At 43.4% G+C, this 24,132-nt stretch overlaps 2 protein-coding genes across 2 annotated transcripts in view; one reads left to right on the top strand and one right to left on the bottom strand.

Moving 5' to 3' along the window:
* Positions 1-8,458, bottom strand: part of LOC106808492 (sex peptide receptor-like) — a 101,576-nt gene extending 93,118 nt beyond the window's left edge. Inside the window, exon 1 of the mRNA XM_014811232.1 lies at positions 8,224-8,458. The gene's annotated coding sequence lies outside the window, so the exon portion shown is untranslated. The remainder of the gene's footprint in view (positions 1-8,223) is intronic.
* LOC106808491 (uncharacterized transmembrane protein DDB_G0289901-like) overlaps positions 1-24,132 on the top strand; it is a 65,126-nt gene that overhangs the window by 36,209 nt on the left and 4,785 nt on the right. The gene's annotated exons all lie outside the window — the stretch shown is intronic.

The raw sequence follows: 24,132 nt of genomic DNA, 5'->3' as shown, positions 1-24,132 counted from the left end.
CAGTTAGCCTCGAAGCGGTTAGGGGACGTCACATGTTTTCATCTTTGCTACACCCGTACCGCAGCACCGCTGCACGGTTGCTTGGGAGAGCAACGCGAAACTGTCAACAACATCGGAAAATTTGAACAACATTAGAGGTATTTTCAAATGCCTTTTATAAGACAACGCGCAGTGAAATGAGAGGAACTAGAGTTTATTTTGTCATAAGGTAGTATGATTCTGCATGACACGAAGTATTTGCTAGTCTAGTACTGGAGAAATTAGCGTTTGGATGCGCATAGTGCGGCTTTAAGTCTAAATCAAATTAATGATTAACATGTGAGAGGCAGAGTGCAAAGTTACAGCTAGGCCCCTCCCTTAGAACCGTAACACGAAGCCTCGGCAACCAAACAGACTCGTATTTGTGCAGGTCGCACCATTTTTTTGCCGGTAGCCTTGATAAATCGATCACCATAGTTTCTTTCTATGCATGTACCTCATGCGCCTGTATATTATCAAGAGTCCATAATAGAGATGGGTAGACTGAGATGGATCTCTATTATGGACTCTTGATATGATCTATACCAGAATACCTATATCTCTGAAATCGTGCGCACACCAGTGTGAGATGCTTTGATATATGACCAGAAGTCTATCATTGATAGACTCATGATATGACAAGAGGCTGAGCTATATCTGCTTGTTACTATATACTCCGATTAATGGCTCGATCTAGAGTAGAGGCGAAGCTGTCGTTGTAAGTACCAGAGAGTCAAACAATAACATTAATGAACGCTCTCACATGTAGTTGTTACACGCATTCCGTAAGCGATGGCTCGCTAAGCAAATTTCTAAGCTGATCGGACTCGGAGTTAAATTGACTACGTCACGAATTTTCTATGGTGTATATTTGTAAAATTTTGTTGCCATTTTTTACATTAAAAGTAGGTAGGGGCCTACTAACGGCACTAAATGCATCCTCAAATTCTTACCTGCTAAAATTGTTTTTCAACTTGTTAAAAATCTAAAAAATGTGGGCGATTTGATATATTGATCACGACATTAAATGCTTGCTATGGGCTATGTATAAGTCAAAAGTATTTGTTCACATCGATCGGAATAGCAGAATAGGAAGTATAACACAGCAATTTAACCATAACAAGTGAACAGAATCACTTTCATATTTTGAAAAAGTGGACTTGTTTTTTTTAACTTTTACTATTTACGGTGACGTAATCACTTTAACCCTACTTATGTATTAGCTTGTGTTTAGATAATTGTAACACAGGCGTCGCTGGTTTGCTTTTCAGCGTTTATTATTTGCTGCGTCTGGCGTCGCAAGAAAAACATCACGGATCACGAAGTTTAGCATGTTAAAAATTCAGATCAGCTGTCGAACATGATATTGCACTTTCGCAGGCAACACACATCTGCAAGCGCGCTTGTTTTCGCGCTTACAATAATGTATAATGACAGTCGCATTCACTCGTCTACTGAGTCTGATAAATGTTTAATTTCACTTAACGCAATATTCTTTGTTACATTGTCGACGTTATACGTTTCGCAGCACGGATTATAATGCATTGCTACTTTAAATTACCTTGTGCCGGTTAATAGCGAAATAAAATTCATATAGTTACCGTATGAACTGGCCCTATATTGCATGCTGACGGTTAAATTGTCTAGGCCACATTTTTTATGTGAAAATATATTTGTGAAACTATATTTATTTACATAAAAAGTAATTACTATATATATATATATATATATATATATATATATATATATATATATATAGTAGCGCTAATAACAGATACGTGTTCAAACTCCTATGGCAGATATGATAATTTTCAAACTAGGTAAAAGTACAAAACCTCCGGCTGATTCAAATTACTCTGTGCACCAAACTTTCTCTCTAGTATGAGCTATCAAGAGTAAGATAATAAGCTGGGTTATTATCTTACTTTTGGAGCTATGTATACGTTGCAAGCGTTCCTGTCTATGGAACGGCATGCAGAAATCAACAAATTATGCATAACGAAGGAAATTATCCGCTGCGAAAGAACAAATCCGATAAATGGATTTACTTATTCCAATCTTTTGTTGAAAAGAAATAATACGATTACTATTTATGATGACGTGGTGATGGTGATGTCTAAATCTTTTTAAATCGTGAAGTTCCAGAGGCGTAACATGCCATTTTTCTAAATGTTTATTGTTGCCAAGGAAGCTCCATTTTCATTTAATATACGGACGATGTAATCTCCATCGACTGCCGTACACGTGTGAAAAGCGTTATGTATACTACAGTAGCGTAGGATTCACCGTGCACGAGTATTTCATACAACAACGTAATAACAAACTAAATAATTAATGCAGCAGAGCTTTAAAAAATAATAGCGACAGGGTCACAACATACGTATTCCTTTATTTTGTCTACGATAAATTTATGCAGTAGCGTGGAATACAGTACGTCTCTGCGCAAATCAACTTCTGTTGGTCTAATGATGGCATATTTTAAGCCGAAATCCTCTTGAATTAAACTAATAAGCAGAGTCATGCTGGCGATTTCGAGAAGAGATGATGTGGACCCTTCCTAGTGGCTCTCTCAACAGGCTAGGTTTACGTAAACACTGAAAGGCATAATGAACAAGCTCAGCTAGCGCGTAGTGTGCACCGTCCTTCTCAATGATATTTTAAAAATAAACGCTTGAAGCCTATATCGCTGTCGATCTCAGTCGCATGGTGACGTCGATCACACGGAATAACGAGCAGCTGCAATATACACCGTCTACAGCAGTCTGAGAAAATAGCAAGCACTCATTCACGTTCCGTATACGCGCAGGAACGTCTGCACCCAATTACGTCTGCTAGACCAAGATGCTAGGAAGAGTTTCGCCCTCTCGGGCAGTCAGTTAGTCCGTAAAGTTTAAGTTACGTAGCGGTGGTGTAGGATTCAAAGTCTCAATCCGATGTGTTTCAAGGAAGTAAATCTAAATATGAGTCAATCCGCCTAAGCCTGCAGAGCTATCAATACATTGGTAATCAGGTGAGTCTACCCAATTACCGAAATACATAAATTTAAGCAAATTTGCCTAGTTATGGACTGGCACAAGCTTAGCAGCCAATTCACTCTGCAGTTTAAACTTTTCTCTTCTATAGCCTTCGTCATTTCGCGCAACTAAAATTTATTCAATCGTACTGGTTACAAGTAATAATGATGTCTCTCTTTGTAACAAATGTAAGCAAAGAACCTTTAAAATCGATTAGGTATTTACTTTCTTTAGCGTAACTAATTTGTACAGCAATTTGTTCAAATCGTAGTAAACCGCATAGTATAAAATAAAGAGAACTACACGTATATTATCGCAATATTATATAGAACAACACTATCATTATAGCCTTGAAATAGGAACTTTACAAATGAGTAACATGTTCATAGTACCTCAAAGAAATCTTAACAGGAAAATCACATTTAAGCACCGGTTCACTACATGGCTGCAAGCCGTGTGCATACACAGTCGCACAGTCATTGTGATCTCACGGACCTGTCAAAGACCGACAAACACAAAACGCAAATTGGTCTCGATAGGTATACTTTATACATAGGCAAATGGAATAAACGTAATTCCGGACATTTTCTTTGCCGGTTATGCATGTATAAGCAAATATAAACGGACGACATAAAATAAATGTCATGTTTGATGAAACGATTTCAGCGAAAAAGTACCTTTATCTATATATACAGAAATATCCTGCGTCATAGATATGAAGTATAATGTTAGCACCATGCAGTCCATTTTAATACGCCGACAACACAAAATATACGCGCTGTGCCTATCACAACCTCTACTGTAAATTTCGGTTGAACTGAGAACAACGCCTCTGCAAATCAGATTTTACAGGTAATGCAGTAAGTCTTTGGACTTTCTTACGGAATTTAATTAATTTAATCAAAATTTAATTACTCTTTTAATGCATCCTGCACACCACTTCACACGAATTGGTAAGATCGCAAAAAATGCAGACACGTGATACATAGTAAAAACACATTAATCAATAATAGGATATGTTAATTCCTATGCAATCGCGTGATTATTATAATAATTATAGCAAAGTTATTAAAGAATACTATACTCCTAAAATATGCGATATGTTAATGTTGAGAGAATCGTAAACATATATATGTGTATGTACATAACACTATCATTATAGAACGCTATAATCACTCGCACTTTTACGGTAAACCGCACTGCGTTACATATTTAAAACAACTAGCGATCAATATAAGCTCGTTTGTGTAGGATATCCTACTACAAATACATGTGATCTGCAATAGATTAAAGTGATTACGTCACCGTAAATAGTAAAAGTTTTAAAAAAACAAGTCCACTTTTTCGAAATATGAAAGTGATTCTGTTCACTTGTTATGGTTAAATTGCTGTGTTATACTTCCTATTCTGCTATTCCGATCGATGTGAACAAATACTTATAACTTATGCATAGCCCATAGCAAGCATTTAATGTCGTGATCAATATATATAAAATCGCCCACATTTTTTGTATTTTTAACTAGTTGAAAAACAATCTTATCAGGTAAGAATTTGAGGATTTTAGTGTCGTTAATACTTACTTTTAATGTAAAAAAATGTCAACAAAATTTTACAAATATACACCATAGAAAATTCGTGTCAATTAAACGGCTAAACGGCGGTCGTGAAAATTAGTCAATTTAAAGCAAAATACGCGTTCTTTCGAAAATGTAAACTTGTTTATCTAGATCGATACTTGTTCGGCGATAAATTCGCTATTACCCATGATTCACTATTAACTTAGTGATGATTATGCGCATGAGCTACACATGCAGCTCCTTTGTGGGGGCGTTTATACACGCTCTATATCACCGCGATTGTCAACCGCGCGCTTTGATAAATGTGCATTTCACTCGAGTCGTAGCCGTTAGTCGACGGTCGTGTTCGTTTTATGTAAAGCGCGCACGATGCGCGTAATAGTGGCGCGCAAATTCAGATGCCTTTGCGTCAATGGATACACGGAGACAGTGTCCGCGCGACGGTAACAAGGTGCTGTGTTCCGCCGCAGCCTATCGTTATCTACAGCAACTTAAGGAGTTTAGTTGAACAAGTTGTCCAATCGATATGCGTTTTTCCGCGCCGTAACACCGTGAAGGTGGCGATGGCCGTCATCAGAAATGTGAAGAACGTTAGCCTTGCGAGTTCTATTCGGGGATCAAACACTGATTGAGAAACCATAATGGCTTTATTGGAAGCGACAAAAGCCCTATACACACGCACGCACGCGCGCACACACGCACGCACGCACGCATGCACACGCACGTATATATATATATATATATATATATATAAAGAGAGAGAGAGAGAACGAGAAATACAGTCGTTAATTGCACGCGCACATGCACACACACTCACACACACACGCGCACGCGCACGCACACGCACACGCACGCGCGCGCACACACACGCACATACACGCAAACACGCACACACGCACACACGCACACACACACACACGCACACACGCACATGCACACGCACACACGCACACACACGCACACATTATATAGGCGAATCATCGACTTCTACTCGACCCATGCAATAAACATGTCGGTACCAGCACATACTTTCTACATTTAACTTGGGATGTAGAGATAAAGGTAAACGTAGATGTGATGCGGGATAGAGTTGTTTCACGCATGCCTGCCCACATCACCGTCATCAGGATCGGTGTCGCGGCGTTCTGCCGCTAGCGGGCGATGTGATTTATTTAGCTGGCCCGAGTGTATAATAATAACGATCGACTCCCACGCGCTTGCAGTGGCAAACGGCCGGGTAGTATATTTGGTTTGTTTTCCTTTAAACGCTGCTAAACAAAAGCACATGCCACACGGCGTGATGGTATGCGCGCTCGTGTCGGGAAGAAAGTAGAACACGTGCGAGTACGCGACGACAGGTCCAGTCTGACCGCCAGCCATCGATGATAGAGGCGGGCAATGAAATGAAGCTGGCATTCTGCCCCGCGCAGACTTGCGCATGCGCATGAGAGCAGGAGCGTGAGAAGCGAGCCGGCACAGTTTAAGAAAATTGTCCGACATTTCCCAATGTTCCACGCACTTCGACCAATTCGAACTATACGTGCCCCGGAAGAGAGACGAAATCGCCATGACTTCGCTCCATCGGCGAACATTCGCTCTATATATCTTATACTTGAACCATTCATCGCACAATTGTGAGACCTATACGGCTAGAATATGTATGTAACTGACGGATCTGATTTTAATTGAACAATCACGAGACGCAACAACGTGCATATCCATTATACGGCGAAACTGAAGGCGGCTTTTCAGCCCCGCAGTGCTGTGAAATGCACGGAAACGACGCGTAAACGTCGTGATTAAATGCCTTATTCCATCGATAATGCATAAACACATTGGTAGGCATGCATAAATACGCGCGCAGCCGCACGGCTTTCGCGGACACGTACAGTAATTGAAGGCGAACAGTCCGATGCATTATAGATCAGCTTTCCTCGCAAGCGTACTTAATAATTTTAACGACAGTAATGAACGCGTATAGGTGTTATATGCACTACGCTCGCTACCACTATACGTAAACGCAGCCCCCCTTGTCAGTAGCTGAGTCAGCATCTAGCTCTAATACATAGAAGTCCTCACGTGCGTCGTCATCCACTCTCATTCTAATCGCATTAATATTGGCTTCCCATGGACAATATTACGCGCAATTTTCTGCATGTGACGAGCGTTGGCATTTATGCGGTTTTCATGCGCGTGCACGTCGCGTCTAAAAGCCGCCCGTATTCGAAAATGTTATTCCCGCCATTTAATCTTTCTCGCGGCATCTAGTGTGACGAGGAAAGCTGTCAACGTTCGCCGTGTCGCGAGTGACATATGCGTTTTAATCAGAGCGAAGCTGGGGATTTCTCAGTCGGCGCATGCGCAGCAGCGCCGCCGCCATGTCTGAATGAGGCAGAGACGAGCTGAACTGCGCTGTTTCACTAACACGTTGCCACCGGGAACCGGCAAAATCCATACGCCACGAAACGAGCAAGGCTATAGCCAAAGTTCTCGATGTGAAATAAAGTGTATCCGCTCGTACACGCACGCACACACGCACCATCGTGCGCGCACATGCGTGCACACACACGTACACGCACACGCGCGCACACCACATATGTACACACACGCGCGTGCACACACATGCACACACACGCGCGTGCACTCACATGTACACGCACACGCGTGCACACATACGCACACGCGCGCGCGCATGTTGTTGGTGTTATGCTTACATCAGGAGTAAGATAATATAGGATATCCTATATTATCTTACTCCTGCTTACATGCTAGCGATATGATGCAAACTGGTTAACGAGCGAGCGAAGCTACGAGTGATGTGAATGAATGCAATGGCACATGAGAGACATGGCGAAAGTAGACGCTCTCACACGGCGCACGCCTACAATCCGCAGAGAGAGAGCAATATTTTACAGCAATCGTCGAGCAATTTCCGGTCCGGTTTTCTGCGCTTCCTAATATCACTGCGATAGTGAAAGCTCATTAAATGGTATTTTGAATATCTTACGTCCTACTTTAGCCGGGTGTTCAACTTCACAATTGACGTTTTCAGCTTTTATTTAACCTTTGGAATTTTCATTGACAAACCCAAAACGGGAAACGCATATTGTTTCCTGTCGAAGCGTGGCGTTTTTGTGATATATGTTCAACATGGAGTACCATTAAACTACGCAGTTAAATATTAACGTTTCCCCGCTACGTTTCACAATTGTCTTCGTGAAACAATTGAATGTGATTTAAGAACAAAGCTGTACTCGGTGCACACACGTGTGCCCATTTTGACATCTGTCGAGCGCCTAGCGCGCATCCACGTCCGCCTTGCAGACAGCACCTTGTTTGTGAAACCTGACGTCGTTAGCATTATTCGATTTCCTACTGACTTGTAAAAAATATACATTGCCGCAGTGTAGCGCTGAGAGTAAGTATTATCTACGAGATGGATAATTTTGATGACACATTTCGAAAATGCGCGAAATACCAATATTGATCGCGAAATGGACCCGTGAAAACATCATCCATTACTCTGATATATATATATATGCATGTATGTATGTATGCATATATATATATATATGCATGTATGTATGTATGCATATATAATTATTCACACTTACCTATTTCTGCAAGAGATGCACGCATTGTAAACTGAAGTATGGCTTTCCTCGCACGCGAGTGTACTTTGTGTCAAATTACAACAACCACGTTATAACGTAGCTATATCGACGACGACAGTGCTAGAAACGGCAGGCAAGTGTCCTCTGTAGCGCTCGAACGGCCGCTAGCGACCCGTCATGCATACAATAGGTCCTTCTGCGGTCGAGCAGGTCTGCAAATATATTCGCCTTCACGCGGCTGAGTGTACCTATAACGCCTCGTTGAAAGCTTCGTAAACGCGCTGAATCAACACAGTTCACATAGCGCTTCTTCTCTTCTTGCGATCATTTCGAGCGGCTGTGCGCCGGGCGTACGTACGTATGAGAGCGTCAACGCCTGTATGCGCACTGTGCTGCGGTAGTCAGCCTGTCGAGCGTGCAAGATCGCATCGCAATCCTGCAGCGCTGCAATGAAGTAAAATGCGAACGCGCGCGAGAAAGAGAGAGTGTGAGAAGAGAAGGAGAACAAGAGAGAGAATGAGAAGAGGAGAACAGGAGAGAGAGAGAGAGAGACTGGCGCGCGAAAGAGAGATGCGAAAAGCGAGAGAGATGGAGAGAGACAACGAGTGTGTGCCGTCGATAAAAGGTCCAGATAGATGATCGCTCCTTACTGCTGTTGTTGCTCTTGCGGCTGTCACTGCTTCTTCCCCTGCTGTTGCTGCTGTTGCTGTTGCCGCCGCGCCTGCTGCTGCTGTTGTTGTTGTTGTTGTTGTTGTTGTTGTTATTGTTGTTATTGTTGTTGTTGTTGCTGCTGCTGCTGTTACTGGTGCTCTTGCTCTTGCCTCTACTGCTGTATAACTCGCGCTGCCTTGGTCGTGTGCGTGCGAGCCGCGCAAACAGAAAGCCTTCGTCTGCTGCGAGAGTCAGCGTGAAACTGACGCTGCGCTCGTGCGCTGCGCACTCGGCCGCGCGCCTGCCAGGTTCACCGCGCACAGGTGAGAGCGTGGCGCGGCCTCTGATCTCTCTCTCTCTCGCTGCTGCTGCTGCTGCTGCTGGCCGTAATAGAAGTCGTGCGCGGATTAGCCGTTAGCCGCGAAATGCTGACAGCGACAGGTGATGCGGTTGGCGGGCTGAATTACGGCTAAAAAGCAATTTTCCACGTCGATTGCTTGTTTGATGACTTCGGGGAACAATCACGAAGCGAAAACCGCACCCCAGTGTTTTCGAAATCGCGTATTAGACCTCGTCGCGCGGGTCTCCGCCAGTTTTTATACAGATTAGGAGAGAGAGAGAGTGAGTGGGCACGAGCGCGATTGCTCACGGCAAGTAAAGATGAATACTCACCGGCTGATGCTTCGCCTCTTCATCTCCACCACAATAAGCACAGAGGCAATCGCCGTTCCCGCACACACACACACACACACACACACACGTATAGCGATGGCTTCTATGCAGAGCGTCGCTAAGGGTGAAAAACTCGCTGCTTACCGATCGCAGCGTTACGCGTAGCCAGCCGCTGCGTCTAAAGACCCGCTGATTACTATGCCGACGCCACTGATGCTGGGAGAGGCTGTATAGATGTGGGCAGCGCCCGCTTGCATGTGTCAGCGTAATATTCGTGCGCGCTGAAAAGCTACCCGCTGACGGGGCGAGAGACGGGGGCGCTGCGAGCGTCACCGCGTCGACGCATGCGCCGTGCGCGGGCGTTACTCGCCTCCGATGCCCTGCTCGCGCGAGATGGTGAGATTGCGTATCGCGCGCGTCTTTGGTGGGAGAAGGGTTTGTGTCGGGGAATACCGTTGCTCGGCTAATCAGGTGCATTAGACGCACCGCGGTGGAATCACGTCTGTGTGATCACCCATGGTCCTTCATCACGATGGAAAATCCCCGCGGAGATTTCGCTTTTATTACGTTACCAGGACGATGAAATGCGGACGCGTGTTGGTATACGCACCTTAGATGTGATTGAATATAAATTGAATATTATATTATTCATGCCAAACAACACTTATGGGGGTATTATTTATGCAACGCTGCGTGGATTTAAAATAAAACCGCGTGATTATATCGTTCTGTAACTCTCTAAATCAAATTCGTGAATGTATTTCAAATTATCAATGCTGCACAGACAGTAGTACGCAAATATAAGACTATAAAAACACAAAATATAATACTTTGTTAATCTCTCGTTTTATAATTCTCTCAAGGCATTGTCACATCTTATTGCGTTAGTGTGAATCTATTATGACTCAGCCTGTTGGTCGGATGAGAACAAAGTACGGGTAAGATTGTAACAACACCCCCAGGCGAACTGACTGCCGAACGACCGTTCTCGTAGATAGATGGACGACAGACGGACAGACGGACAGACGGACAAACGGACGGACGGGCGGACGGACGGACGGACGGACGGACGGACGGACGGACGAACGGACGGAAGGACGGACGGACGGACGGACAGGCACACCTTTGGATATGGGGCGGATCAGCATTAAGGGCGTCAGAAGTGTGGTGATAACGAAGCCAGAGATACCATGCAATGACGTAGAGAAAAGATATGAAGATGTGAGAATGACAGATCACGACATGAAAAGAAAATGGCGTCGCACAATAATGAGAAAATGAGTGGGTGGCAGTAAACGCTTGGTGTCTAGAGAGAGAGAACCCCCTTTTCTCATTAAACCTATTTATCTAATATATATTTGAGTTCGTATGTATGTATCTATCTATCTATGTATCTTCCCTATAGGCGGCCAAACCGCCCAAGCGATCTGGATGCAATTTTCACAGCCCCATCTCTTATACCCGGGGAGTGTTCCTAGCCGAAAAAAACCGTCAAACTCACCGAAAAATCCGTGAAAAACCCTCATTGCGTCAATCTTCACACATAGTCAGCACTGACTGTACAGTGCTGCCCAGCAAGAGAGAAAAATCGATTTCGCGTATCTCATCGGCTGCTGGGTATTTGTGAAACGCGAAACGGGTTACTGAAAAACAGCGCAAACGCAGGCTAGTATTTATGTGCAGTGTGGCGCGCAACTGGGCGGTGGCATGTACGTGTTTACAGTTGAAACGCTTCAAGTGGCTGTGGTTAAGTACTGCTTGTGTTTATCAACGAGCTTTGAGAATGAGAGTGGCAACCATTCCTGTACATGCTGTTACTATAACTTTTTCTTAATTTAGCACCATATTACTACTATATGTTCCAGGGGTTCTACGTTGGGTTGTGCTGTCATATAATGTCATAGGCGTAACGCGTTTTTACCACTGCTTATTATATGATTAACTGATTTTGTAATATTTTAGAGATTCACATGATACGTTAGTAAATGAGTATTATATAGTTTGAGAGTTACGATTGCTCATAACATCAATCGCATAAAGACGCTGTCCAAAGTGAGTAAACATTCTTTTGTAATTTACAAATTTTCCCGCTCGCTGGGCCCTGTCTGTATACTATATCTATCGAACTTTTTTTAGTTCATGCTACGATTTTCCACAATCCATTGTAACGCATTCGAATGCTATCGGCTTTTCTGATTGCAGTAGAAAAATTCCTTCATTTCAATGTGCATGTGGTTGCGCGCCCCGCTTCGCTACACAATATCAATGAGATCAGCGAGCCCGCACTTCGCTGGCCTGTCTCTATCTATACTATGTACTCAATTTCGTCTTATTCATCTACGAAGCTGACAATGGTAGGCTGTAAGCGTGTGAGCTCACAGTGTCGAGACGCCAGCAATCTCTACATATGTCCACCACATCTTGAATCACGCCAACCATTGTTTATCAAGAGGTTCTTCAAATGAAACTGCACCCATTCGTACATCTGTTATAATAACTTTTTCCTCATTTGCTGACATATTAACTACTATTATGTTCCAGGGGTTCTAAGTTGGAGTTCTGCTGTCATATAAACTGTCATACGTTAACAGTTTTCCCATGCTATTATCTTATTACCTGATTTCTAAATATTGATATTGTGTGCAATGTTATATTGTCGATTTTTACCCAATGTTCCTATTGTGTCCAATTATTAGTAGTATGAATTAGTAGAACGATTTTACCCAGCGCAGCGGGTACCCGCAGCTAGTATTAATTATTTGTATTTTTTGCTATCGCGAGAAGATCGGTGTATGAAATATCGCCAAGCTGCCCGATCGCGAATATCGTTTAGCGGAACACTGAATTTTCTGATTGTACGTATATATATCGTCGATACAAGGTAGTCATGTGGCAAATCCTAAGCTACAGAAAATCAGGAAATCTTGCAATCTTTCTCGGGGTTATGATTATCTGGACGTTTCATAGTTCTGTCTCGGAAAGATTTCCCAGAGGATTTTCGACGAATCGAACACGCAAATATAAAAATCATACATAACGTACTATCCTTGGCTGCGGGAAATATATGTGATATAAATCTGCAATCAGTCATGGACATCAACCTAAAATCTTAGATTAGGTAGAAATACTCGTTTTGTGATATTGCATGATTTGCAGTATTTACGTTAATGTGTTTCTACACATAACTTTTTTCTGTTTCTAACTGATTGTACCTAATTTATCTCCTCTTCCTCCTTCTCCTCATCTTCACCATCATCATTACCACCACCAGCAGCAGCAGCAGAAGCAGCAGCAGCACCACCACCGCCACCGCCACCACCACCACTACCATCACCACCACCACCACCATCACCAAAAACAACAACAACATCATCAACAACAACAACAACAACCCAACCACCATGCACCACCACCACCACCACACCCTACAGACTTCTATCTTTTTATCTGACTCTTTATCTTCTCCTACCCTTTCTTCTCATCGTCTTCTTCCTCCTCCTCCTCCTCCTCCTCCTCCTCCTCCTCATCCGCCTCCTCCTCCACCACCACCGCCTCTTCCCCACTTCTTCCTTTTCTTCTCCTACCCATCCACCTGTATTTTCATCTCATCCTTCCTATGCTCCTTATTCATCTATTCTTCACCATTATCATTAATTATCTTCTTCCGTTGGTTTAGCTTCCCTTTTTCGCCGCCTCATTCATATCTTCTTTCCCCTTCGTTCTCCCCCTCCTCCTCTTCCTCATTCTCCTCCTCCTCCTCCCCTCCTCTTCCTCCTCCAAAGGCACAACATGCCGAAAACATTATACTAACAATATTACTTCTTATTTTGCACGAGAGGTATATCATCTGAATAATGCTTGCCTGATTATCAAAAGAATTGGAATCACTTAGCAGCCGCTTAACCCATGAAACTATATTCATTCAGGATCTAGATCGACGTGCGATCCATCTCGTCTTCTAATTTATTATTTAATAAAAAACATTAATAAATGATCGAATTCATAGAAGTATTTGTTGATTCCACGCACTGCAATATAGTAGGTTTTCAGGTAAAAATACATTTATTAACTCAATGGACGAAAAACTGGCGCAGCCACTGCTGTGCGTCGATGTACATGTTGTTCAGACACTAATGGTCTAATAGATCCGCATGATATGCACTTCCTCCTGATTTTGGTAAACGCGCCTAACTACATACATTCAGATAAACGGTATATGGCAGGCAGACAGGAGAGCAGGCATGTGAAGAATCGTTGAGAAATGCCACGCAGCTACTAGACGCTTTCAGTGTCTTAAAGCAGTAATTAAACGAGTTGACTTCTCAGCTTGATTCATGTAACTGTGCGTTTAGAGTCTTTGCAACTGTCCTCTCTCGGGACTTTCTGCTTAAATGCAACAAGCGTGTTATTCTGCGACAGCGTAATCTGCAGGTTGAGTAATTCCAAAGGTCTATTGCATGCGACTATTAAAATTTCGAAATAAGTAAATTTACTGCACTCTGGCACGTGCCAGACTCGGTACATATCGTCATTTGTATTAATTTCTGAGCGCATAACAAATAAAATAAACGCGCTCGTTCACGGTGAACAACTCAGGATTCGTTAAGTGTGCAACAAAACGCTTTATTAATGAGAGCGCATTGTTCACGAATTTCTTCTGTTAGCTTGGCGAAAATTCTCACACATACATGTGCGCCGCACGGACTCCAAATACTCGGCCGAGCATTTTGACGGGGGGGCTTAACAGGTAATCTTATATATATTGCTTGTTAATAAGACACTTGCGTAACTGCCGTCTTAATTAATCGATCAATTTGAATGGAAAACTTTCATTAGTCGACGTCGTGCGGGCAGCTTATTTGAAGCATTTCGGTAAATAAATTCCGCTGCTTATGGGTAATTAACTATTTGGAGAAGCGTTCTCACGTGTTGGGACGGCGCGAGAGGCAACTAAATGATGAAGTACCAACGACAACACTCCCGCGCTGAGATAATCTGCGGAAACACAGTGAGCGGTAAAAGCAAAATCGTGTTAGTTCAATGTAGGAAAAGGTAAATTGATGAGAGAGAGAGAGAGAGAGAGAGAGAGAGAGAGAGAGAGAGAGAGAGAGAGAGGAGAGAGAGAGAGAGCACGAGAGGGGGGGTCGGGGACATTATTTTCGACAGCCACGCACCCTTTCGCGCCACACACACTTTCGCCGTAACATAACAAAGTCAACCGGCGGCATCTCTCTCTCTCCCTCTCTCCCTTCCCCCCCTCTCTCTCGTCTCTCTCTCTCTCTTCTCTATCTCTCTCTCTTCTCCTCTCTCTCTCTCTCTCTCTCCTCGCTCATCTCTCTTCTCTCTCTCTCTTCATCCGTGGATTTGTCGGTCGTTCGTTATTTCAATCTGCTTACCTACCTGTTCCTTTCTTGCTCTTTTCTACGCCTCTGATCAGTGGTGCTCTCTCTTTATTTCTCTCTCGCTCTCTCTCTCTCTCTCTCTCTCTCTCTCTCTCTCTCTCTCTTTATCTCTCTCTCTCTTCTCGCTTATCCCTCTCTCTCCTTCTCTTGCGTGACTTGCCCCTTTTTTTTTTTTTTTTTTCTGCCTCATTGTTCCCTCCCCCTTCTCTCCCAATGCAGCTTGGCGCGGCGGTGCGTGTTGGTGGGCGTGTGCGTGTGTGTTCGCGTGCATGTGCGTGCGTGCGAGGCTGTTTTTGCTCTCTATAATAAACTGTCTGAGCAAAGTCGCTACTGTCGTTCAGGTCGACATAAAGGGACAGCCCCATGAGCAGAGACGATAGCAGACTAAACATAACTCTTGAGGCAGGCGAGTCTGTGCACAAGGATGTCTAAAAGCCATAGATAGAGTTTTGAGGTGGGTTAGGGGGTAGGTTGAAGTGAGATAATGGCTCATGCAACGCATATGTCGACACATTAAAATGACAGATGTAAATGGCTTCCATTAGTGGCTTCATTTTGTTACATCCTAGCTAGTTAATTGATTCACTGTAAAAATAAAACCGTTCGAAAAATACAACCGCGTAAAACAAGAGAAATACAATGTGACTGCAGTGAAAAACAGACAGACAAAGGGACAAGCACGCAGACAGACAGGCAGGCACACAGACAGACAGACAGAGAGACAGACAGACAGACAGACAGACAGACAGACAGACAGACATACATACAGAAACATACATAATACATGACATACATACATAACATACATACATTACATACTTACATACAGTACATACAATACATACATACATACATACATCATAACATACTACATACATACATACATACTACATACATGCATACATGCCATACAGGTACATGCATGCTATGCATTGCATGCATGCCATGCATATCATACATAAATACATACACACATACATGCATAATACTATGTGTTGTACTTTATTTAGCCAAAAATGCTTCTGGTCCGCGGGCTTTCGGGAGCGGTCCGTAAGTAGCGTCTGCGGCTAGTTCGATAGGTTCTATCCGCGGGTGAGGTCCGTGCGGTTCCGGGCGCGGCTCCGGGGCGGTCGTTGGTGATTCCTGCTGCGGTCCGCTTCATCGGGCCACAATCCTGGATGGTCTGTGGCCGCTGCGTGCTGGTCCGCGGGTACATCCGTAGTTGGTTCGTGTTCATTCCGTGTGCCTTCCGTGCTGGTTCCGGCACGATCCGCCCGATGATGCTTTTTTTTCGACGTACTCGTAATTTTTACACCCGGATCGCACGGATTTATAAATTTTACGGTCGGGGAGATCCTGCCCCCATCGGGGTTATCGGCGTTGGACAGTCCTGGCCCCCAGTGGTGACTTTAGCTTTGAAAAAACATGCTGACAAAATAAATAAATAATTAATATAAAAATTATATAAACAATATTAAATAAACAAAATCAGTTAAAATGATAAGCTTAATTACTGACGAGCACAATAACCACTCACAGTCACTGCTACAAATACAGGTAGACTCAGTTAGATAATTATATATGGAGACAAGACAAAAAACAATTTGTACGATTTAAAGATCTTTATTTTCGTTTAAATCGTTAAAACGAATTTTATGGTTTATATATATAATAAGAATAAACAAATCAGCTGAGAAGGACTCCACTAGGTGTTACACGTAAGTCAGTGTTTTGTAATAAACTATTTTATAGCGAATTTTGAACTTGGAGAAGGTAGGTTTTTTATATGTACGGGTATGTCACTCCAGAGTTTGACACTACACAAACTTTAGAGATTTATATGCCAAGAGAAGTGTTTAAAACCTTGTGGAAGATGATAGGACATTGATGTTGAAATCTAGTATAGCTGGGAGTGCTAATGAGCAGTATTTCTAATATAAAATAGTTGACGGAAAAGGTCGACAGTTCGTTTGCAAAGTAAACTTATAATATAAATTTGAGTAGTTCTAGTTTAATGAATATCATTTAGTTTGGAGACTAGTTTAGAGAAATTAGTGGTGACTATGTTCTCTCATTCCAGTCCAAAACTCATTGTATTTAATATTCTTATTGTGGACCGAGTTTGATTGTTTGAAGGGTCGCGGCTTTTTGCTCGCTGACCCCAGCTTAGTGTTGGCCATATAAAAGGTAAGGGTAACTAAGCCAAAAGTAAATCATCTTTAGCGTACTGACATTCACGTACGTGTCTGAAAGTTTTGAGAGAATTCCAGCAGATTTAGCCGCTTTAGTGCTTCCCGTGTGAATATTCACTTGGAAATCCAATATTAATTTAGTGTCAAAATGAACACCCATGGTAATTTTACTACTTTTCTACGCCACCGTCATGTAGCCCCTGAAAGTTATCAATGTGAATCTCAAACACATGTCATAATTTACATTTTGTTACTGAAGAATCAATGTATTTAGTTTTTTCACAATTAAGGATAATCTCAATTAGGCATCTAGCCCTCCTTTGACATGTTTAATTTCTCGATTTAATTAATTTTCAAGTTCAGTAAATTATGAACTTGACATAAAAAGATTCGTATCATCAGCAAATAATCTGGAACTAAAATTTGAAGCTAAGGGATGGTCATTTACATAATTTTAGAAATGTAGGCGCGGACCAAGATGATTGATCCCTGTGCGAAACACCGCCACGATATATTCAAAGATGCGAAATGAGTCATTAATTGTGAATATTGTTTACGACTTTGAGAATAGCTGTGCAATAGTTCCAGGGTTGGGCCTCTCACAACCATAGTGTTCGGTTAGAAGCAGTATATTTTTATGCTGGACAGTTATCAAAAGCCTTTTGACAAATCAAGAAGATTCCACACTAATTTTTGCCTTCATTATTGATTTAATGGAGAGTATCATACAATTCAGAAATTGAGATCTTGCCAGTGAGTTGAATGATTTTTTCTAATTCCAATTTGAAAAGGAAGAGAATATATCACATTTATGACTTAGAAAACTTGTAAGAAGGTCCTGTCATAAATTATTTTTTCGAATATTTTTGGAAAGGTGTGATAAGGAGAGATATGGGGCCGGATAGTTTGATAAGGCCGTGTTTGGACAGTTGGCTTTGTAGACTAGTATATTTAGCAATTTTTAATATACTTAGCGGAATACACTCTTGTTACACAATGCAGTCATTAAAAATATCACACATATGAGGAGCAACCCTGGGTTTTTTAGAATTCTTGATAAATTTAATTAGGAATAGTGTCAGGTCCTGCGGCTTTCTGTATGTCTAAGCGTTATTTATGACTATCTAATCTCTTCACAAACAATGGCGCTGTTTAAAAAAGAGGACTTCTGGCTGATTAGGGAGGGGAAGAATTTATTGAGATGTGATCCTGTCGTGGCATTTGGAATTTTGTTTGCTATTTCCGGGCTACATTGGCAGTAAGAGTAAATGCATCTGCATTATATCAGTCGTCAGTCTGCTAGTAGATGTGTTGTCAATTGTTCAGAAGTCTTGTTTTGGCCAAAGGTACTGTGTTTGTTTAATACACGCATTACACGCTACACGCATACACGCAATACACGCATTACACGCATACACGCATACACGCATACACGCATACACGCATACACGCATACACGCATACACGAAATAACATACACGCATACACGCATACATCGCATTGACACGCGCATACAACGCATGACACGGCATACATACGCTACACGCACACACGCACACACGACACACACGCACACACGCACACACGCACACACGCACAAGCACGCACACACGCACACGCACACACGCACACACGGCATACACGCACACAACGGCACCACACGCACACAGCGCATACACGCTTCACGCATACACGCATACAGCATACGCGCATACACACAGACATACAGACAGACAGACAGACAGACGCAGACAGACAGCACTACCAGCAGACAGACATAAGACACTTTAGACATACAGACAGACATTCAGACAGCTACACAGACAGACAGACATACAGACACATAGACAGAGAGAGAGACATCAGACATATAGCGACGTATGCTTCTTCTTGCGGGAATACGTGGACTGGGCGTAATAGAGCGCCATGTTGCGCGGTATAGTGGTAGCTCGCCAGTGTATTGACTTTCCCTTGGCGTGACCGTCATGCACGAAGCAGTAAGGATGCAGAGGCCTAATACGGTGATCATTGTCGTTATACGAGCACTAGCGCCCGCACTGCACACAGCCAGTCTATCGTTCGGTCATGAATACACAGCTGCCACCTCAGATATTTTCGCCATGCAGTGCATTCGATATTGTACAAGAAAAACGCAAATATAAAAGCACAAATGCTTGTGTTTAGCAGGCCCGTGTGTAAATGTGTGGCATGTGTTTCTGTGTGTGTGGTGTGTGGTGTGTGTGTTTTGATGTGCTGGTGCTGTGTGTGTTGTGTGGTGTGTGTGTATGTATGTGTATTTGTCGTGTTGGGGGGTGGTGTGTGTGTGTAGTGTGTGTGTAGTGTGTATGTGTGTTGTGTTTGTAATGGTATGTGTGTGGGGCGTGGACGTGTGTATTGTGGTGTGCGTCGTTAATATTATCAATCCATGGAGAGAATTACGGATACAGTATACTAGCCCATGTTTACCTACGATTTATGAGCGTAATTCAATTAACCTCATAATCAATCATCATTGTCCAATCACATCCATCAATGATTGTCCATTATTGTCCATCACGTCAATAACCATCTGTCGCTAGTCCTTTTTCTCGAAACATAGTATAAGATCACGAGTCTAGTAAGAGATTGAGACTGGAATTCTAGGCATCGCGGATAAAATCCAACCCAACAACATCGTTGTGCATGACACCAACACCGCCTCACCACCATCACCACATCACCACATACCGACCATCAAGCGCATCACCGATCACCGCCATCACCGCATCACCGCATCACCCGCATCACCACATCACCGCATCACCGCGATCACCACAATCACCGCATCATCACTCACTGCCCATTCACCTCCCCACGCACATCACCGCATCGCACCGCATCTACCACATCACCGAATCACACATCAGCCGAATCACCGCATCACCGCATCACCGCATCACACAGTCATCCACATCACGCATCACACATCACCACATCACCGCATTCACTGTCACCACATCACCGGCTATCACGCAATCACCACATTCAACGCATCACTGCAACACCACATCACCGCATCACCGCGCATCACCACATACGCGCATCAACCAAATACCGCATCACCACATACACCACCATCACGCCGCATCACACATCACCGATCACTGCATCAACCGCATCGACCGCATATCACCACCATTCACCGCATACCGCATCACCACATCACCGCATCCGCACATCACCGCCGATCACACATCACAGCCACTCATCCACATCGACCGCATCACGCTATCACCGCATCACCGCATCACCACATCACCACCATCACGCCATCAACACATCACGCGGCATCACCCATCACCACAGTCACATCATCACATCACACTGCATCACCAACACCACACATCACTGCACACCGCATCACCGCCATCACAAATCACCGCATCAACCGCATCACCGCATCAACACATCACGCGCAATCACCGCATCACCCATCACCACATCACCACACCACCACATCACCCCCCCGATCACCACAATCACCACATCACCACATCACCACATCACCGCTATCACCACATTCACTCGCATACCACGATCACCGCTCACACATCACCGCATCACCACATCACCACATACGCATTCACGTGCATCACCACATACCACATCACCGCATCATCCGCCTTCAACGCGCATCACCGCATCAACCACATCAACCACTATCACGCACATCACCGCCATCACACATCACCCGCGCATCACCGCATCACCGCATCACCGCATCACGCGCAATCACGCGCCATCACCGCATTCACCACATCACCGCATCACAACATTCACGCATCACCAGCATACCATTCACCTGCCATCCACCACAGTCACCGCCATCACTGTATCACCTCTTCACAGCATTCACACATCACCAGCATCACCGCATCACCCACATCACCGCGATCACCACATCACCGCATCACCACATGCACAGCATCACCCACCATCAGCGCATCACCACATCACCGCATCACCGCCTCACCTGCATCATCGCAATCACCACATCACCGTTCATCACCGGCATTCACCACATCACCGCTATCACCACATCACAGATCACCACATCACGCATTCACCACAGTCACCGCCATTCACAGCATCACCGCATCAGTCGCATTTATTCCACCATCACCGCATCACCGTGCGTCACCACATACAGCCGCAATCAGCCACATCACCACATCATCGCATCACCCACACACCATCACCGCTGCACTATCAGCAAACCTATAAGAAATCTGTCTTGGTATTATATGACACAGCATCTTTTAGGAAAAGGTGTCAACACGGAAATTTCGAAATTCGTCTAGAAGCTTAGTTTTTGGAGTAGTTTTACTATGCTGCATTTTAACAATTCTGCGTATTACAGTCAACGTCACTGACTCACACCTTCGTTTGCAAACCGAATCGTAGGCGGCAGAGTAGTCGCGAAATATATTTAGCTATTGTAACAGGCACAGCATAGTGGGGAAACATTGATTTTCCCATTGCTTATTTACTTTATTATTCCATTTGTACGTCACATACTCGCACACGTTTACCATCAGTATTTTTCGAATCATACATATAGAAGATGATAATTATATGAAATATTCATCATATTTAACCTATAATATTTTATAATTATATCTTGACTTTTGAGATTGCCAAGATATTTGGTTTTATATTTCCATGTTACATTACATATTATGACTTCTTTTGTCGTTGCCCTCTACTACTCTCTCTCTCGCTCTCTCTCTTGTCTCGCCGCTGCGCTCTCCTCTCGCTCGTCTCTTCTCTTCTCTCTCTCTCTCTTCTCTCTCTCTCTCGCTCTCTCTCTATCTACTCTCTCTCTCCTCTCTCTCTCTCTCTCCTCTCATTTCTCTCTCTCGTTTTCTTCGTTCTCCTTCTTCTCTCTCTCTCTCTCTCTCTTCTCCTCTTTTCTCGCTCTCTCCTCTCCCTCTCTCTCTCATCTCTCTTCTCTCCTCCTTCTCTCTCTCTCGTCTTCTCTCTCTCGTTCCTTCCTTACCTACTACTATATATATTATATATCGTGTGTGTGTGTGTGTGTGTGTGTGTGTGTGTGTGTGTGTGTGTGTGTGAGTGAGTGCGTGCGTGCGTGCGTGCGTGCGCGTGTGTGCGTGCGCGCATGTGTGTGTATGTATTTATTTATATATATATATATATATATATATATGCCTATTTGCCTCTTACTTGAAAGTGAACGAATTCATTTGTGCGAATCCTCTGTCAGAAGCTTACACGTTTCGACGGCCGAATAGCTGTTGATGTCGCTAGCTGGCGAGCACACTGACAGCTGCAGCTACTAGCTGTGCCCGCTATAACACTACCGCCCCCTCAACATTCATGAACGTACAACAAGCGCACCGGCTTACAGGCTGTGCAAATTTGATCAATGCATTTGTGCGTTCACGCCGCAAATGATTGCTTGGCGGTTGTCGTTTATTTATCAAGCTGTTGAGTAGTGGTGAACGTAGTCCCGCCGTCAGTACTGTTAATGTCTGTTTGTGGCAACCCTTTTAGAATCAATCAACGTGACATCCTTAGCTGGAAGGTGAACTGCGCGCCTAAAACCACTAAGTTCAAGATTGAAGGCGAAATGCCAAATGTCACCGGGGAAAGGTAATATCGGATGTATATCTGAGTAGAGTTCGCAATACCATTGTGCTATCCCTAGGTATAATTAGCTTGGCAAATTAAACCCACCTGTCCGCTCATTTAAACGATTGAAGTGCCACGTAATTTTTAAGCAATCACATTTAGAAATTCCCTTAAATAAGTTGTCAATATTTATTAGTTATTAACTATTAGTTGTTTGTTAGAAGCTATTATATATATATATATATATATTTATATATTTATATATATAGTTGTGCGTGTACGTGTGTGCGAGTACATGCGTGCGCGTGCGTGAGTGCGTGTGTGCGTGTTTTTTCGAATTTTATGACCAAATTGTTTGATGTCGAAGTGCCCGTTACGATCGATCATATGGGTGCTGTTGTGGTAAATCATTGTCACTACACTGAAGTCGTTACGCCATTACTCTTCAACTTCCGCAATCATACACGGTTCACGGCAATTGCCTTGCTCAGCATATCCCCCTGGCTCACAGGTTTTACCTCGGGCTTTAAATACGGATGTGGTTGAGACGCGACTGACGAATTCAATGCATAAATTCGTTTCGAGCGCAACCAGTTTGCTCTGGATACTTGCACCCTTGCAACGATTACACGTTCCATGCGATGTGCAACGAAACTATACTAGCTTGAAACACCACAACGTCATTAACCACAAGTTCTGGGTATTTGCATCAATCCTGGACGATACAATACCGGCATGCTGAGTGAAACCCTTCTCATGCCTATATATGTTGTGGCAACTTGAGTTTTGATAAGAAAATTGTCAAAGTTCGAGCGAACTTTCTATGCCAAGATTGCAGTCGGTAAAATCCTTCGCGCGAATTACAATGCTTATTCTGGCACATGGCTTGTTGCTTTTTACGTGATAGAAACATCAGCGCAGAAGCAGGTCGATGAAGGCGAGATTGTTTTAGCAACGTCACCGACTGATTTGTTCCAATCGGCCAATGGATTGATACACATTTAACAGCTTTCGATTTACGGACATCCTTGCATGCCTATTCGGAGATTTCGACATCGTTACGGCTTTACGAAATTGCGTAACGAAATTCCATAACGTAATTACATAACGGAATTATATAACGAAATTTACTACGTTGATTTGTGTTTACCTAAAATATATTGCTTGCCTGTCCGATTTTCGTTCGCGTAAGATTATCTCTTTATCTCTCTCTCTCTCTCTTTCCTGCTCTCCCGCCTCTATCGATTTATTTATCTATCTATCTATCTATCTACCTATCTATCTATCTATCTACGACAGACAGAATAGAAGACAGACAGACACGACAGACAAGACAGACAGACAGGACAGACGAACGACGG

This window comes from Priapulus caudatus, unplaced genomic scaffold (genome assembly GCF_000485595.1).
Source record: "Priapulus caudatus unplaced genomic scaffold, Priapulus_caudatus-5.0.1 Scaffold281, whole genome shotgun sequence".
NCBI lineage: Eukaryota > Metazoa > Priapulida > Priapulimorpha > Priapulimorphida > Priapulidae > Priapulus > Priapulus caudatus.
The sequence above is the reverse complement of the archived record's forward strand: the minus strand, read 5'-3'. Positions and strand labels throughout refer to the sequence as shown.